The 16,695-nt window shown below is 37.6% G+C and overlaps 1 long non-coding RNA gene across 1 annotated transcript; it reads left to right on the top strand.

Annotated features, from left to right (window-relative positions):
- Positions 1 to 1,638: 1,638 nt before the first annotated feature.
- Positions 1,639 to 7,251, top strand: LOC116446016. Its single transcript, XR_004240988.1, has 2 exons — positions 1,639 to 1,825; positions 3,762 to 7,251. It is a non-coding gene; the product is annotated as an uncharacterized LOC116446016 (long non-coding RNA).
- The last annotated feature ends 9,444 nt before the right edge of the window (positions 7,252 to 16,695 follow it).

Genomic DNA, 16,695 nt, shown 5'->3' with positions numbered 1-16,695 from the left:
CCATGCAAATGTGAAAAAAAATCACAGCCTGAATTTTCAAGTGGTTATTTTATAGCAACCTCCCCCAGCCATTTGCTTTTGGATTTCTTGTTAACCTGAGCCTGGTCCCAGGCCATGTGTGGGGTTGTACTATTAGCTACTACAGATTAAGGTGGCAGCCCTGGGAATCGAGGCCAATAACATATGCAGATTGAGCCACAGAGCAGAGAAGGAGATAACTAAATGAAAAAAGGGGAAAGGGTATTGTGTTCAAAGAGGCAGCACAGCAATATTCTAGGCTTTCAGCTCACAGATATTCTGAGCATAAGGAGTGAATACTTGTCAAAAAAAGAACCCCAAAACCAAAACAGTCAGCCTCCAGGGCACTCTCTTCCTCTTGGTTTGTTTGGTCGGTTTTTACATTTGGGCAAGATATTTCACTTCATTGGGATGAATATTCCTCAGCTGGTTTAATTTCCAAAATATAAAAATTTAGAAAGTCAGTTCTGTGGGCACAGCAAGGGTCTAATCCTCTGGCTCTCACAGGATCTTGTGCTGTGAGAGGTGCTTCGGTGTGGCCTCAGACTCTGAGCCTCCAAATCAGGAATTCCCTTTGGATAGTGTCAAATCTGTCTATATCATTGGTGCATATCTCCAAGAAAAAGCCTTTAATATAAGTTATGAATTATTTACTAATATAAGTGGGTTTGATACATCTTTTTTATACATATATAAATAGATACATATACACACACACACACTGGCACACCCATAGGCATAACTACATTTATGTATGTAAACTTCTCTTTATTCACAGGTAATGAGTTGTTAACTTTCTTCTGTTTGTCTCCTCTCCTTCCTATTCCATCTGACTTTGCTCTATATTTTTCAGTTTCTCAAAATCCTCCTCAAACCTTTCTGAATTTTTGGTCTGCTTTTTCCTCATTTCCCCGGATACCTCTGCATCTTTCTATAGGTGCCTAAAACAAAAAATGTCTGGCCTTAAAAGATATGCTACCGAAACCTAAAGAAACAGCAACAGTTTATGCTGTAATATGTATTTGTCTGGGCCTCATCTGCCAAGAGCAGCAATGAGAGTTCTCAAAATCTGAAACCTTGACATACATGGTTTTTCACAGTTGTAGCACCCATCAGATTTTTCCCATTTATGTTTTTAGCAATGGTGGTGATGAAATTTGATGACATCACTAAAAACACAGACAAACAAAAAAGAGTCTTCTTTTTAATGATGCAAACATAAGCAAACTTCTCACTTTGTGGATGTATTTAGCAACCTGGGCAAACAGGAACCTTAGATTCAGTTTCCCGCTCCTACATAAGTTGGAGAAGGTTGCTTGGACTCCTCATTTGTCAGCTTCTTATTTTCAGAGGAAGGAACCACAACTTGTTTCTCCTTTGCTCCTTCACTGTTTTGTGGAACTAATTTTGGTTAAGTTTTACATTTGTCTGGGAAAACTTAGGGAAGTGCATCTGGAATAAACCACCTTCTGTCTTCAACACCTGATCCCTTGTGCTTGTGTACTGTGTCAGCTTCACAGTGGCCAATTTGTCACCTCAGTTTTGCTTTGGGTACATATTTCATTGCCCTTTACTTTCTTTACAGGTACAGAGTATTGTCTTTGTTCTCTTCTGGGCCTACAGTGACCTGGACCATCTGAGCCACAAATATCTGTCACTGCTGTCACAGAGGTGCAAAGTCGTGCTCCTCTATGGAAGGATACTCTCAAGGCAATCACTGATGCTGTCTGTTCCAGGCTTTTTTCCTCTTCTTATACATTTTAATAACCAAACCATTAACATATAGAAACATTTCATCATAATCCAGGTGAGAGGTAGCTAGAATTTTTTTTTAATTTGCATTTGTTCTAAATTTCAAAGAAAATATAAAATTACAAAATCTCGACAGATGACTTAAGGAGATATTATTAATGGGAATATTAAACAATTAAAATAAAACCTTTAATGTAATTGAACAAAGTATTCATCCACCCTGCCAAATGGAGTGAGTAGTTATAGTTTTAGAGAGGACAGATGGATATGTGTTAAGCCATCTAGCTTCCTGGGTAGCTCAAGAAATCAGTAAGCTACCTAGAAAGACATGGATAACTGGACCTGTGGGATACTCAGGGCTAAATGATCCTAAAAGGAAGACATCTTTATTTCAACACTATTTACAGTCACTCATTAGAGAAATTGATAATCATTAAAGAATTATCTTCAAGGAGAAAATACAATTCATGGTTTCATACTTTACAGATTCTCCCTGGGGATGATGAATTATTGGTAGTCCTGAGAAAGGCTCCTTCCTTTTCATTATTTCAAAGCAGACAGAGATGATGTTGTAGGTGATGAACATGGCTAAAAAACTGGTGAAAGCCCACTGTGACAGGGTGAGCAGCAAGGGTGGCTTGAATCTATTTGAGAAGGGCTAAAACACTCACTGGCTGTTCCAACTACATTAAGCAAGATTGCTAATAAGTACCTCAGTTTAAGGTAAAACTCTCTGCTTTAACAGAAGTGCTTACCACAGCACAGGTTCAAACCTTGATCAAACTTGATCAAACATTTGATCAAGGGAAACATTGTACAATGTGGATTTTATTTGAAAGTTTTCCTTGATCATATCACAACAAATTACATAAAATCTAATATAGGAGTTGATTAACAGGGAAAATCATAGGTCCATCAAGTGTAGTAATTATCTTGTAGAAATAGCTTGCAATGGATGCTTAAAGAAAGAATTTCAGAAGAAATCAAATACAGACTCTCCCCTAGTACAGTATTCCAGTTTCTGGTAATAGGATGTGCAAAGGGATTCTGAGATGAATGGGACATCTGATGTCTCAAGAGGTTTTTCTTTCATGGTTTCCAACTGTTGTCTGAAACTATTTGTACTAGTAGCATCCAAAACATATTCTGCAAGGACTTCTACTGTTATATCTAAAGATACTTCCCTTAGTTTGTTTTAAATGGGGTATTTGATATTTCACTTTGGACAGGTAATCCAAATTACATTATTGTCTTTTTTTAAAATATAATTATAATATCTAGGATAAGACCTTTGATTAGTTATCTTTACTTCAGGGCTTTTCCTTTGTATAGATTTGCATTTTATGTCACTTGCCCTTTCATCACTCAGCTACTCGACATTGTGTTCTTCTCATCTAAACTTAGCACTCTGAGTACCAAATACCTGGACTGAGCTAGTTCTACCCTCAGACAGGCATCTAAGAGAAACAGAATCAATCATTGGCTGGAAACACTCTTGTTTCACGCAGTGTTTTATAGCATCTCCATTAATTCATTTCTCTATAAGCTTCCTAAATCTGGGTTTCTTTTTTTGATATTTCCAACAAATTTACCCGGTAGAGAAATTTAAGAGTATTGCTCTATGGTTTCCTGGGTCTCCCTCCTCACTACAAAATGCTTGAAATAATTTCTATTGTGTTTCTCACCTCCACTCTTTCGGTACTGAGGTCAATTTAAGCACTAGGTTACACACCACAGTGAGTAGTTTGGCAATTTCATATTTGAGTTCCTTTAGAGCACTTGCATGATCTGGTCCTGATGATTTGTCACTATTCATTGTATAGATTTGTTCTTAAACCTCTTCTACTGACACATCAATTTAAGAGTGTACCTTAGATTTGTCCCTCCATAAAGAGTAGTTCCAGCGTTGAAACCTCTCAAAGCTTCTCTGCAACAAGCATGGATGCAAAGAATTCATTTAGCATTTCTAACATGGACTGTTCTTCTTACAGCTGCAGGCCTGGTTGACTCCCTGGCAGGATTCCTGCTTCTGAAGTATTTGAAAAAAAAAAAAAAAAAAAAAAAAAAAAAGTCTTTAGTGTGCTATTGTCCAAAATTTCCTATCGCTTGCATTCATTTTGTGTTCAGGCTGCTACAGGTTATACTCTATTCTGTTATCCTTTGTCAGAAAATATTGCACGTGACACACCAAATAAAGGAAGCAAACAGGTAGGATTTTGGGGACAGGGCAAGAGCTACAGTGACAAAAATACAAGACTTACCTATACTTAAACAATCAAGAACACCACCAAACATCATCCCTTGCCTACAGATATTGTGAAAAGGGTGAATTCTACTAAAGTGAGAATGATAGCTAATATTTTACAATTCCACTAAGGATCTTGAGGGAAAAAAAGTTAATTTCCAATTTAAATATTTTTATCAGATTTGAGGAAAATTGCCTGATATTTCTGATGTCCACACTTTGGGGAAAGACCCCAACAAAGAGCAGTACAATTTTTTTGTTTCATTTTAACCATGAAGTGGTTTCAGCCCAAAGAGTTATTGCAATGAGCTTCATAATAGAATTAGTAGAAAAGTTTTATTGGTTGGCTTCAAATATTTTCATCCAGCTTTCAGTTCAAATTTACAGTTCCATTTGTATGTTCCCCCTTTCAGTTCATTGTCATCCTAGATTTTCAAGAAGTCTTCATTAATGTCGGCATCTTTTTGTTCTCCCTTTCTTTCTGTATTTTGTTTGGAGAAACAGAAAATAGCTGAGTGTAAGTGTAACTTTCTCCTTTCTTATCTGAATTCCACCAACTGGGCAAGAACATCCATAACTGGAAGGACTTCTGCTCATAATGCTGTTGTGTATTTGCTAATGCAATGACTTAAAGATTGCAGAAATAGTGCAAAATATATATATATATATATATGAAATTGAGAGGATGGTTGAGGAAAAGCTAACTATGGGTTGCCTACAGATAGATCTTGTTGGCAGTCGATATTTAGGAGCAGGCTAGAAATTTGGAAGAGAAAGAGAACACAAAATGAAGTAGCTGGAAACAGATGTTTTCCAGCAGCTTTCTGCATATGCTGCTCACAGAACTCATTGTGATTCCAGTACAAGGACAAAGACTCAGGACAAAACAGTAAGGCACACAGATAAATCTTACCCTACTTTTCCCCATAGTCATTGAAAATTAAAAAAAAAAAAAAAAAAGCAAGTAATCTGAACCATAAGCTTCTGAGGTGGTCCACATCATCAACACCAACTGTGGATGAATGCAGGAAGAATGCTTCTCTACTCACCTGGAAATGTGGGTGCTTTTTGACATGGAAAAACAGACCTTTTTCAGTTTAGTGCTTCCAGTATATTTAAACAATTAAAACACTAGATTTCATACCCGAAAGCATATACTCTTGATTTTATTACTTTATTTTGCTTGAGAAAGCAATTGACCTGTTGGAAAAGCAGATAAAGTGTGCAGTATATTGTTGTTATTGGCCCTATTCTGTCTAAAGTTCTAGAGAACACTTTATTTTTAATTTTACTGAATATGTTTCCATATAACATAGAGTGTTGCTTGTGCTGCAGTGTACAATGTCTCAGCCCATATCCTTATAGGTCTCATAGTCTCATAGTCAGGAGTAACAAATTTGTGGATTCTAGACCATAATATTATTTGCTTTAATGTTTAATCTCAGACACGGTGAACTGTTTACAACCATCTTAACTTGGCATTCTACAGATAGCTGTTTCTCCTGCTTACAAACAAGTTACATTAATGTAATGATTCTGCAATTACATAAAAAGATTACCAGACCACTTGAAAATCCCCTACTAGCATTCCCATTTATATTAGCATACTGTTCTCAATTAGAGTAATATACGTCTGATGATTCACTTTACTGCAAAACTTAATTTGGATTTCTTGTTAATCCACATTGTATCAGTGTTTAACACCAAATATAAATAAATGCCACTGATTTTTTTTTTTGCCAGAAACAAAAAATAAAGTTAATCGGACTGTTTTGTAGAACAATTTTTATGTACCAAAGTTTATTATTTGATTGCTGCAAAATAGCCCACCTTCAGTAGGCACAGCACATCTGGTTGATTTTCTGAGAGGGAATAAATAAATTTCTGAGTTGATGGGTAACAGTGATGGTGACAGAGACATCAGTGGCATCCAGACAGTGATCGTCTCACTGCAGAGGAGAAAGTAAAGAACAGAAGAAAGTAAAGGTGCCCACATTTGCAGAAAGTTTTCTTTTCAAGGTGACCATTAGCTTTCACTGAGGATAAGCTTTTCATCTGCCTTCATCTGCAAAGCCAAGTTATTATAATGGAAGCCACCAACAGGCTAAGGAGGGAAGGAATTTGAAAGTTTGGTAGAAATGTATGTTAAAAATCTGTTTAAGACAATATGAAAAACTGCTCACGTACATACAAATAGGTGAAAATTCTTTTTCAGCTTTATTTACCTGAGAATGAATTTCAGTTTGAAGAGGCCTTTATGTCGTTTCAGGGAAAGCACCTAAGATATAAGCAATTTTCAACAAGAGTACTACACATTTGTCTTTATAACAATTTGTATGTAACAGCTTTTATGCAAATGATGCTAAAGTGGCACCTTTTTTCTAAATTGGACATTTTTATGGTTATAATTTTCTTCTGTAATAACAGCAAAAAAATGGTTGTCCCAGTGGAGTTGAGCATTTCATCTCTAGTGCTGTTTTGTGAAGTTGGAATGACAAGTTTCTTTCATTTGCTCAAAGAATGACAAAAAGAAGTATTTTTTGTCATTCTTGTCTGACTGGGTTGAGGCAGTTACACTTAGAAGCAGCACCAGTCCCCTGACACCAACCTTTTCTCTGCCATCAAGAATGGTATCATAAAGTCATAATAAAACTTAAAGGAACTAAAAAATATTGCTTTCTCTCTGTTTCTGCTCTTTGAAAGACATAAATCACTTTGTTAGTTTAAGTAGTTGCTGCTTTGGTGTGGTCTTTGGCGTTGATTCGCACTCATTCTCCAGAGGTCAGACAGGTGACTTTTACAGACCATAGTTTTGGATTTCATTAACTATGATACGAGAGAATTTATGTATTTCATGCAAACATTCCAAGGCATTAGTATAATAAACCAAGTAACATAGGCAGGTTCTTGTTGCTTAATTGACTATGCAGTTCTGCAACAGTGATATGAGAAATTCTGGGTCTTTAACAACAATTAAATTCTATCCCAGCTACTAATTAATTAGTGATCTGCAACCAGGAAACTTTATGATGGATGATTTTACCCCCATAAAGTGACAAATTGGTAGACTTTGAGACGTACAATAAGGTTAACAAAATCAAATTGAAATCTGATACTTCATCTCATAAAGTAAAATATCATAAAATATAATTAAATGTACTATTTAGTAAAAAATCCACAAATGTTTATTTGAATGTGAACAGCCAATAAATACTGAAGCCCCTTGTGTGTCTCTCTCTAAACTATGTAGGTAATATCTATATAACTTCTATATACAAACTATAAATTCAAAGTCTATTTTTAACCAATCTTCTGTTAGTACTGATTTTTATTTCTGCTACTCAAACATTCCCCGTAGTGATCCTTGGCATTCTGCAGGCCTAGTGTGCTGTGTTTGCTGGGACAGAGTTAATTTTCTTCACAGCAGCTAGCATGGGGCTATATTTTAGACTTGTACTGAAAACAGGGATTATAGTACCAAAATGTCTGTGTTATTGCTGAGCACTACCTACACATCATCAATGCCTTTTTACAACATCAGTGCCTTTTCTGCTCCAGATCCCACCCCACCAGTGAGTGGGACGCCATGCGCAAGGAGCTGGAATGGGACACAGATGGGACAGATAACCCCACCTTACCACAAAGGTGCCACATGACATGATGCTCAGCACATAAAGCTGGGGAAAGAAGAAGGAAGGAGGGGGGTCATTGGACCGACTGCGTTTGTCTTCCCAAGCCACAGCTATGTGTAATGGAGCTCAGGTTTCCCAGTGACGGCTGAACACCTTCCTGCCCATGGGAAGTGGTGAACGAACCTCAGTCTGTCTGTATATCCAGGGTTACTCCATCCCAGGTGCAGAATCTGTCACTTGTCTTTGTTAAAAGTTGGTGACTGCCCAGTCCTCTAATTTGTCAAGGCCTCTCTGCCTTCAAGGGAGTCAACAGCTCCTTGCAGTTTTGCATAATTAACTAACTCATTTATGTACCTTTGAGTCCTGTGTCCAAGTTGTTTATGAAGAAGTTGAAGAGAATTGGCCCTAAAATGGAGCTCTGCGGAACCCCACTGGTGACCCATTGCCAGCCTGAAGTTACCCCATTCACACTTGGGACATGTCGTAGAGCTAACCTTTATTATTGTAGTAATGAACTGAAAGGTTAACTTCAGCCCTTCTTTTTTTTTCAGAGCACTTATAGCCTAGACTGGTTTTCCGTAGAAATATAAGTGTTCTCTCTCTGCTCAACAGTTTCTGTCTTTGAAGTTCCTGTGTTTTGCATTGTACCTTCCATTTCAGCTATACAGTATCTATACATATAATTGCTGAACTGCCAGAGGAAAGAATGACTTGAGATATCCTAGAATTTCAGCCAAGGCAAAGCTTCAAAGCAATTAAAGCCATAACTGTGTGTGCAAAAGGAATTTCCTGAAAATAATGACTGGAGGAGGAGTTGATTATATTGATAACTATATTAGAATGTTAACACTGAAATTTTGCTTCTAAATCCCCAGAATAAAACTCAGTTCAGTTACTAACATTCCTATAAAGACATACTGGCAACCTGCATCCTCCTATCCCTGAAAAATTAAAAAAAAAATCAGTGGATACAGCTGAGTAGGTAAAATGTTTTGTATGCTTGGGGCACTCCCACAGAAACCACATTTTTTATTTAATCATTTGGATTACTTAAATAATTTCACAGTATGCCATCTAATTTATAAATATCTGCTTATGAAGAAACACTTCTGGTATTATGTAGGGGAGGGAGTGGGTTAATACATTATTTACATTTTAGAAGCAGAAATATCTTTTTCTCGGCATAATATTAATTAATAAATACTTCATACATTTAATAGCGCCTTTCATCCAAAGACCTCAAAGCATCTCCAGATTTTTAAGATTGGGCAAGCTGAAGCAGATAACTACTAGGCAGCCCTTCCAAGGTCACTCTGTATGTTCCTGGTGGAGCTAGCAACGGATACTCTAGTGTGTTGACTAAGAATCCTGAAACCAACCCCTCTGGCCCACTGCACGGCATGAGCAAATCTATGTACACTAATAGATTATTAATGTTTTGACAATCTAATGGTTTACTTAGTTTGACATACCTTTAGGGCTTTATAATTAAGGAAATATGTGTTAACATTGGTATTAAAATACTTTTTTGTCAAATATTCAGTGGAATCAAGTTAACAGAGGCTTGCCTTACTGTCCCTGAAAACTAGTGAGGGAAATACCTCATATGGGATGTGGAATAAAAGGGCTGATTTCACATAAAAAGATTTTTTTTTTTTAACTCTTCTAAAAGCAATGTTAAAAAGAGCTTAAAGCATATATTGAGCATCACTCAACAAGCCAAGCTTTAAAAATTATAATTTTAAATTTATTTTTAAAGTCCAAATCACCTCAGGCCTAATTGGCATCTGCACCATGGCCTCTTTGCACTTTTCTGATAACATAAAATAACCTGAAAGTGCGGATGTATGTTAATATACTCTTCTGTGATGGTCTAAGGAGATTTAGAGTCTGATAAAAATGTATTTCTTCAATGTTGCCTTCTATATTTGCTATTAATTTAGCTTAATAGGAAAAGTAAAGTTTTAAAAATCAGAGTTCTTCTGATAGTGTTTTTAGTTTCATACACTGTATTTCCATCTGACTGAAAGACCTTTTGGTGCAACCTCTGCTAACTGGAATGATCACTGCATCATGAATAATCAAATGAGAGTAGCCAACTCTTGTCTTCTTATTGTCTACAGAAAAAGCATCCTTTGGTTTTAGACTAATTTATAGTCCACTACCATAATCCCTGATAGTCTATCACCAGAAAACCACCCAAATTCCTCCTTTTTTTTTTTTTTCTTAAAATATTAAATGTTCTTTATTCATTCTTGTTTATCTGCTGACTGTCTGAAGCATGCATGACAGTTCACTATCCCTGTCATCCTGGTGTGTTTTGTGCTTCGTTAATTATAAAAATCACATGGTGATTACAAAGCCTTCATGTGCAAATCAGAAAACATGATGCACACAGTTACACATAGACATTTACCACAGTCATCAGTAACTGCAGGATCTCAGGAAGAATGCTCACAATTCCCTTTACAACATTATTTCTCAAAAGCATTCATTTCCTAGAGCAAGGTAATGGACTGAAGGAGAAGCAGATCCTCAACTCCCTAACCTTGGTGTATATTAGGAACAGCTCCTCTGAGATCAGTGCAGTTGCTCTGAATAAGCAGTAGAGATCAGAGTCTGGCTCAGGAACTTTGCATATTCACTATTAAACTTGGAAAAGGGAACCCCTGTCTGTCTCAATTTCCCAAGTGCTATCTGTCTGTTACAAGGCACACACACATTAATTGTGTGTTTTAAAACTTTGTTTGGTTGAACTTGTCATCCTAGGCTAAAATTGTGTGACCTAACTTGTAGTAGCTTTTGCAGTGAAGGTATCATTTACTGTTGAGTATATTTTACTGTGCTGTTATAGATCTTTTCACTCAACCAGCTGTCTAACATGTTGAATAGTCTTTCATCTTGTCAAACACTTCCATTCCCCTTTCTACAGCTTTCTCAGCCAGCATGTACACACCTAATCAATCTAATGCCACTGTCTCCAGACTTTAAAACCAAGAAGCACTGCCCAAACTACTTTTTTAAAGAGACAGTCATCCTTTTCTGGTAAATTCATCATCAAGAGGACAGATAAATTGTTAAATGAGAAGAAACACATCTCTGAAACTGTTACTCTAGGTCCAGCCTCAGAGCTCGGGTTCACTCACTGAATCTGTCATTCAGTAAAGGCTGTTGGGGGCTTCCCTTCACACTGATCATGTATATGTTAATGTAATTTAATTTAATAAACATCTTACACATGGAACTGAGTTTAAATCCTCTTGCTTTTGCTTACTTATACTTTTTTTTTTCCATTTTTAGACAAACAAGATTAGTCTGTCTCAATCTGTTCAATGCCATTTTTCTTTTTTTTTTTTTTTTTTCCTTTTCCTTATCCTTCATCGATGGGAACTCCATTAGTAGATTGATATTTACATCATACAGGAGGCAGGTTAAAAAAAAAAATCCATTGGCATTACTTTCAGGTGGCCCCTGCTATGTGGTATAGTATATACCTTACATGGTATGGAGTATTCATTAGGGCTGTTTTTATTTTTATTACTTTTCTTTTTATTAGATATATTACCTCCTGAGACTGTATGAAGTGAACCATGTCACTGGGTGAGATTACTACTCAGTTAATAGCAGTTCTGAAATCAGTCAACTGGGAACAGGCTATGTTGCAAGAACCTCTAAAATGTGGATATATGTGGTGGGGGACAGGGTAGCTTTCCAAAGGGGAGGGTTTTTCTTCTGTTGATGGATTCTCTTGTGGAACATTTTTCACTTGCATGCTCATTTCTATATGTACTTTTAGTTAAAACAGATAACAACAGCTGAAACAAACACGTTTATAGCCGGCAGGTACACTTGAAATAGAGGCCTGAACAAACAGGTAGAGGTGGGTGCTTTGTATTTTCAGTCTGATTTTGAATTACTAAGGATGGAGGGAGGTAAAGACACTTCAACCCTTAAGCCCCTTTGACATTCACGAAGTGCTAAAAGTCAGCTGGGGTCTCTGCTCTGACAAATTTGCATCTCTTTGAATATGACGCTTGAAAAGCCAAGCCGCTAGATTAAATTTTGCCATGGAGAAAATGAGAAAGGCTTCCATCTCCCAGGTCTACTGGGAGGATCTTTATGGTTGATTTACTTTTTTTAAATAAATGTTTCTTTATGTGTTTTCTCTAGTTTGTGTCCAGCCTTCCTCTATCATGCATGCTGTAACTTCTGCCAGTTATATCAGCCCACAGTAAGTCAAGCTGGGCAGAGCACAAGGTGAAAGAATATTTCAATCTAAACTGCATACCCATTCTGTGTTTTCTGATTAAAATTTGCAAGCAAATCTTGGAATAAACTATATCTGACATGACTTCTAAAATAATTTACACAGTTTGTAAACCACGGGCTAAATCCTGCAAACCCTCCCTATGCCATTTGTATGCAGAAGGGCTTCAGGTTTGCAGGAGCGGGCCCTGCTATGTAGCTGAAACCTTACTGTAGAGGACAACAGGCAGAATAATGGTTATAGTGAAGCTATAAAAATAATAAACTGATTGCCCATTGAATAAAATTCACTAAAGTATGAATTATCTAATGAGCTGCTGCTGTGCTTCAGTCTGACTTATCCTGCATTAAGTTAAAAATTACACCACAGACTCCTGTGGACCCGCCACGGGGGGGGTGAGGGCTAGTTTGGCACTCATTTAGGTGTAGAATTGTTTCAGCTAATGACAAATAAAAAGATGTTTGTAAGGCAAATGTTTCAAAGTTTATAGAAGCTTATAATATGGACTCTATTTATTTGCTAATTATTTATGGCAACTCCTGAATTTATAACGATGTCAGGAAAAAACTTTTCACAGATGTTGAATGTAAACATTGTTTTAATGTTCATTGATGAAATCCCAAGTACACTGCTGTTATCCTTGCATTATTAAATAAGTCTAGTGCTTGAAATCATACTAGATTTTACAACAAAATTTAATACCTCTCCCTTATATCTACATTTGCTACTACAGGATACTCATTATTTTTGGAATTTCTAAAGCAGAATAAACATTTTTTTTTGTGAGCCAAGAGATGACTCCCTCAATGCTGTACTTTACTTTGTCTTTGTTTCCTCAGTGTATGTGAAATGTGTATATAATAGTATCCTACTCAGAGCCAGTAGGAGATATTGTGTGTGAAGGGTTTTTTTTTTCCTCTACACAAAAATTGTTTGCAAGTTCTGTGCACAGCAAAAGCTATGAAAAATCACATATAGCTAGTTTTCCCTTTTTATTTTTATTTCCTTGCTGAGTTCTTCTAATTTTCTGGCAGATCACCTTACATTAGAATGAAATGTGGTCTGTAGTTAGGACTTAGCAATGCATCCTGCAGCTTTAACTCAGTCACTTGGGTTCCAGTTTAGCCCAACATGTGTCTCTTGAAATAACTCAGGAGAACAGATTGATGATATACTTAGCTGAGGAATAACAGCATTGAAGACTGCCACTACTAAACAATTCAGTTATTAAAGGTATCTAAGCATCTGAAGAAAAAAATCCAACTTTCTGGAAAAAAAAAAGGAAAATATTTAGGAACCCAACAAAGCTTCTGTTGATATTGATGGGAACAGTGAGATATACAGAGCATTTTTTAAAGGACTAAAACTGGACTTGAAAGTCCAGTTACTGCAAATTGATCCTGGGGATCTTAATGTCAAGAATCTTACTAACATTGCAGGGTCTCATTCAGGTCTGTTTTCTTCAGATGTCACTACTGTGGTATTTTAGTTCAGATACAGACATATTCTCTCTTTAGAGAAGGCAATCATTTCCAGTAACTAAGTGGTTTGAAGCTTTTATATAACATTCGCTTACGCACCCAAATGTTCTCACACCTTTCAGTGTCTATTACTTTTGCTAGTTGTGTCTTCCCCTCTCAAATCCACCTGTTCTCCCAGCAGTCTCAAACCAGCGCCTGCCCTTGCTCACTCTGTTGCTCTGCACATTGAACCTGCCTATTCATTCATGCCATTCCCTGCTTTCAAAGACTGCCCTTATATGTGACATTTTGCTCCTGGTTGGAGACTGCAATCACCTCCAGGATTGTAGCGTACGAGTAGCAGTGGGACCTGCCAAATGCATCCTTGCTGAAGGAAGAAAGGTGCATCAGTCCCACTCAGGTATGCAGCTCCACAGAGCAGGTATGGTTTGGGTTGCAGCAAACCCCTTGCCCAAGCCCCAGTCCAGCTATTGTGGGGTGGTGACTCAATATAGCCTAGCAGATTGAGCACAGCCTAGATATTTTTGTTCTGAATTAGGTCCCTAGCTCCCTGCAAGTCCACTTCCCAGCTAGGATAATGACTTAGATGCCTTTTTCCAGAGAAAGAAAAAAGTGAGTGATCTGGAAGTCTCTGGGAAAAGCACTTCAAGACCTCATTTGAGTACACCCTTATGCAATGGATAGGAGTTTCTCACTTACAAATGCATCACCAAAGCAGTAGAAGTCAGTTTATTATTTAACCAGTTCAGGCTGAGTGGAGACTGGACAGTATTGGCACTCCATTGATTGTAAGTAAGAGTCAAGCAATTAATGAACAGAGTTTTCAACAACAGTCTTGAGGAGAGAGTGCAATGAGCCCAAATAGGTATGACTGAGGAGGTGTTAATAGAATTCAGAATAAGCCTGAAGACAAGGGCAATGAAAAGCAGGACATTCCCTTAACTGATTGCCAATGTCCACACATCACAAGTATTTTTAAATGCATGTGGATTAAACTTAACCTTTTGATCTGGGTCGACAAAGTAGTTTTCAACACTTTTATGCTGCTTATCACCAGTAGAACATTTTACAGAGGAAGGCAAATGTCTCAAAAGACTCCTAGGAATTTCTGTGAGTGGTCATAACTCATACAAAGAGGGTAAAGAAATATCTCTGATAGCCAGAGTCTGGAGGAACTACACAGATGTGTCTAGGAAAGGCCACTTTTGTGTCAATCCTAGCACAGAGCTCTGGTCAGAAATGGTCAGGCTTGGTGCTAAACTAGTAGAGTGGCACATATACAGATGTCCAGGGTGGAGAAGTCTGGCTTGGAAACAGATCTGCAATGCACTTTGCTTTGAGGGGATCTGCTAAATTCTAAAGCTTATGGATTTACTTGGAATATTTTCATACTTACAGCTCTAGGCATCTTTCTTTATTTTAATGAAACCAGAGACAATCGAAAATTCACTTGATTCCAGGACTTCAACATACAGGAAATTCTCCTTTTTCCTGCAAGAATATATTCTAAAGGGACACACACATTTAGGACACATTTCATCCACCCTCTGACAGTTATACAGCTGTCTCTCCTTATCCAAGACTCTTTAAAAGATTAATTTCTTCTATAATCCCTACAGCACAGGTCAAAAAGAATAATAAAAACCCGTAAGTAAATAATTAATAAAATAATAAATTTGTAATCCAATTAAACAACAACAACAACAAAAATCCCTCCAGATGCTCTTCGTGCTTGAGCTCTTAACCATGTTATATATTTGCTGCATTTGTCCTTCAGATGGCATGTTCTTTGGAGTACTGGCTTAATTTCTGATTCATTCAGCTAAGGGTACGTGGTCATTGTACAGCAAAAAGAACACATAATAATACACAGATTAGCGATGGGTGCAGATACACACTCAAATCACTACAACTCTGAAGGCATACATGGTTGCTCACACATTTAAAATCACACATGTAAACAAATGAGGATAGACACATGCACATGTAATGCTCTCTTCATAGCACCCATCTCAGGGTTATGCAAATTGATCATGTGCATGTGTGTGTGTGTGCGGTACAACAAATACCCACAACTATAAATTAACTCTTTCCAAATAGTAAAAATCTTGCTATTAACACGACATGTTTAAATCCAAATGGACAAGTTTATGTTCCCTTCTCCCCCTTTCTTCCTCTTTCTCACTCCCTCACTCTGCCTCTCCCTCTCTCTCTCTCACTTTACCTTCCCAACGGCACTATTTTATTTCAGAAGAAAACTTATGAAAATTGTTGAAACACACACTACAAAGCATTTGCTTTTTTTTCCTCTCCTTTTTTTTTTATTTCAGCAGATAGCCCCCAAAAAAGGCAGGGATGTCAAAGGCTTCGAGTCCCCCCTTTGACATTCACGCAGTGCTGAGAGTCAGCCGGGGTCTCAGCTCTGACAAATTTGCATCTCTTTGAATGTGACGCTTGAAAAAAGCCGGAGCTGCTAGATTAAATTTTTTTTTTTTCCATCGAGAAAATGAGAAAAGCCTCTATCTCTCCGCCGAGTCTACTGGGAAGATCTTTATTCTGATTCTTGTTAGAATTGTTTATCACCCTGACAGACCAGACTCGGACGAGATAAAGGCGCTGCTCCATCACGGGGCCTGACAGTGGTAGGACATGCAGAGAAATGAAAGGAGCAGGGGAAAATATTATTAATAGATGCCGACTTGATTTGCCTCTATGGCACGTCAAGGAAGGAAGGGAGGGGGGAGCCACGGCTTGATTGCAAGCCTATGAAGTTCTGTCCAAAAAAGAAGCTATTTTTCATTAAGTGATAGAAGGGCTTTTTTCATGTTCTTTCCTGAGGAGCTGATAACTTATGCAGTTTATTCTAACCCTGCTGATTTCTGTCAGGGAAAGAAAACTCCTGAAAGATGGCTCCAGCTTGTCCTTTTCAGAGAAGGAGGCTGTCTTGTCAAAAATGGTAGCAAGGCATTAAAGCCCCGGCCTTGACTCCTGCAAGGTCCCTTGGATGTGATTGGGTGTGCATATGTCTGTGACCATGGGGGGTGGGGAAGGAGGGTGTTATTATGTACCCACCATGGCCCTCTGAGGGGAAAAAATAAAAATATATATGCAGAGCAGTGCTTGCACATATGCATGTGGACACACACACCACATACACAGAGGCTTTGTGCATTTGAGCATACATGCAAAAGCACTTGTTTTGCTGCCTAATTACTCTGCAGTTAGTAAAGATTTGTCTGCTATGAGCATGTGCTTATTTGAGAATTGGGTGTAAAGTTAGAGCAGCTTCATTCAAAATGA

This window comes from Corvus moneduloides, chromosome 6 (genome assembly GCF_009650955.1).
Source record: "Corvus moneduloides isolate bCorMon1 chromosome 6, bCorMon1.pri, whole genome shotgun sequence".
Classification (NCBI taxonomy): Eukaryota; Metazoa; Chordata; class Aves; order Passeriformes; family Corvidae; genus Corvus; species Corvus moneduloides.
Note: the sequence above shows the minus strand (reverse complement) of the source record. Positions and strands in the feature narration are given on the sequence as shown.